The sequence below is a fragment of the Notothenia rossii genome (genome assembly GCF_949606895.1).
Source record: "Notothenia rossii genome assembly, chromosome: 10".
In the NCBI taxonomy this organism is placed as follows: domain Eukaryota; kingdom Metazoa; phylum Chordata; class Actinopteri; order Perciformes; family Nototheniidae; genus Notothenia; species Notothenia rossii.
This window is the reverse complement of record NC_136908.1, coordinates 12,622,678-12,625,746: the sequence shown is the minus strand read 5'-3', so window position 1 is coordinate 12,625,746 and position 3,069 is coordinate 12,622,678.

Here is a 3,069-nt window from a genome sequence, read left to right as displayed (position 1 = left end):
ATTGGCAAATGTAAGATAGATTCAAATAAATCTTGGCCTATCATTTAATTTGAAATGAAGCAGCAGTAACACATGTGTCAAAGGGACCTCAGCTTAGCCCTGAGTGTCTTTGGGTTTCAAGACACGCCCTGTAAACACCGGGGCTGGAGGAGGAGGAGGAGGAGGAGGAGGAGGAGGAGGAAGAGGAGGATCGGGTGAAAGTGGAGCGGAGGGAAAGAGGAGAACCCGTCCCCTGGATGTCTGAAGTATGCGGGGCTCGTCCTCTCAGACCTTACGTCAGCCGGGACTCTTAACGCAGACTGCGGTGCACGGAGATGTCGGCGATGGGACGAGGATGCAGCACACCTGCGGCCGGCGGCGCGTGGAGGCTTTAAAACAGGACTAATTCTGGATTCAATGCATTTGCTGATCCTCACCAGTGATGAGTTGGCTCCTGTTGTGGATTCTCACTGCAGCCGGGATTCAACAGGTGGGATGGAGGACTGATTTGTTATTAAGTATTCCCAAAAATATTGAAAACATGAAATCAAACTGCACATTTAGCGCACTTTCAGTATGCAGATCAGCAGTGTGGTTAATGATATTCTGGAACTGTGCATGTGTTGCCCAGGAAGTTGTGTCAGTGTTACTGGAAAAAACACAAGCTGCTGCAGTGTGTTAATACTTCGCAGTAAGTTTTAGTGACTTTTAAAATATGATTATTCCCTAAAGTATTTGTATAGCTTGTACCGCTGAATTGGCCGGTTTTTGTAACCACGTTGTTATTCAAGGCAACATCAGTTCAGGGAATGACATCAAAAATAAGTTGGCTGTAGCTGTAGATGTGAACCCAAAACAGAAGTTAGTGCAGCCTGTGGAAAGTGTTCTTGTCTTGTGACTAGATGGGATGGACTGACTAACCTGGACTCCATTCTCTGCAAATGTTTCCCTAGAGATGGTTTTGTCATCAATCATCCCTGAGGTTAAACTTGCAGTGTGAGGTGCTGGCAGTTTCCATTCAGCAGATTCACGTCTCATCGTTTGTTATATTTTACTGCCCCCTCGTGGTTATATAGGAAACAGCTTTTTTTGTAATGCCTTCAATAACGTTTTCCTGTTTCAACTTTTGAAAACATGGGTAAAACAATGGGATGTTATAACAGTGAAAACAATGTAGTTTTTCACATTTGTATTACTTTCATAACATATTTTAAATTATGAAAATGCTGTATTCCCTTGAAGTACCACATGCTTTTGTAGAGAAATGTTGCAAAGCAGTACCACTGTGTGAGTTTGTCTAAATCACCCTGGCCTTTTTAGAAAAACCGTCCCTTTTTAGTGTTTACCCACATCCTTAGGGAGGGTTTGTTCATATATGTGCACAGGTCAGAGGTCATCTGATCTGACCGGAAGAAACCTCTCAAACCAGCAGGTGAAGGAGGGTTATGAGCCCTTGTCACTTCTGACAACAGAGAAAATAAATCACCATTATATTTAGCTGGCCATCTGTAAAACATGACAGCTAGCGCATACCGGAAAACATTTGAAGAGATGACAGTTTTAAAGGGTTGTGTGAAGTATACCTAAATGTGTTAAATTGGGATCAGCAAGTTATTTTAGCATCTTTCGCTACTTGTAGTCTAGCTCAAGTTTTCTTAAATACTGGTTTCTCCCATTTACTGCTCTGTTACTGCGCCCATTCTCAAAAGTTATCAGATTATGTTAAAATAAAATCACGCTTAACCTAGTTAAGAAAAATGATATTGGCAGAAGATTACATTAGGCTTTCCCCATGTTTTGATAATGAACTTAGCAAACACCCACCTCTCTATTCTCTCCTGTCTTATTAGACTGATGGACAGCTTCTGAGATGTGTTTAGTTTTTTTCTGCCCTCCTCTTTGAATAAGCCTGCTAAGTAACTCTTCTGAGGAAAGGCTCGGTGGCACTGCTGTGATCAAAACTCATGTATCTGCATTCGCTTTGAACACTATGCACAGCAGTTATTAATGACAATAATACCTTTGAGGTGCACAAAACAAGCTCAGGGATATGACATATGGTTCGGCCTGTACTAGATGATCAAGCGTGTTACCTCGCAGTTAATTGCATATAAAGTGTGCATGCACCTATGTGTGTCTTGTTTTACAGGCTTGTCTTTTTAATGGTTCAGTGGCTCTTTACTGGTGCAGTGCTCTGAGTAAATGGAATAAATTATGATTTATGAGAATGCAGGCAATATTGTATCTCTAACGTAGTGTTTGCCTCCCTGATTAGTCCATTGTGGCAATAATAATAAACATGGTGTCACCTTCAACTCTAGGGTGTCTTAGTCATAAACGCTGCGAATATCGCTTCATGTGAGTTAAATGCAAATTGAGAGCCTCTGCATTATTGCCCAACAAATTTCGTATGAGCTTAAATGATGTTTATTTGTGTCAACCTTTTACAAAACAAATCTCAGTGTCTCTCTCACTCGCTAAATTATGATCTGCTTGCTTTTTTCTCAAGCACACCATTCTCAAAACAAGCAGACCTACATTTGGCCTGTAAAACATTTAATATGTTGTCTGAATAACACATTTTAAATGACTGAAGACAGGCGTCCTCTGCTGAGACTCGCTGTCCGATGCTAACTCCATGTGCTCGGCTGTTAACGGGGCTCCTGTGGCCCGTTTCAGTGAGAACATCTGCTTTTAAAAGCTGCAGAGCTGTTAACTGTGTGATCTTGGCTTAACACAGCAGCTTGTAAGAGTGAAAACACACTGTGGGGGGGGGGCTTTGATTGAGTTTCATTGGCAGGGTTTTGTTACTGCTCAGCACAGTTGCAGATTCTAAATACGATGATGGAACACTTCCAGAGTGCTAAGTACGTACAAGACGAGACTATGCCATTGATTTAATACGATTATATCCACTGAGGGTTTAATTTATTTTAATAGGCTTAATTGATTTATTCTCCTCATGAAACAGACGAAGGCAGGCTGTCATATGGTTCACCACCTTATGTGTTTGAGAGCCTTTGGAGCAGCTACTTCCCAAGCCAACCTTACTCAAAACAGCAATGTATTTGAATAAATCAGGATAAAAAA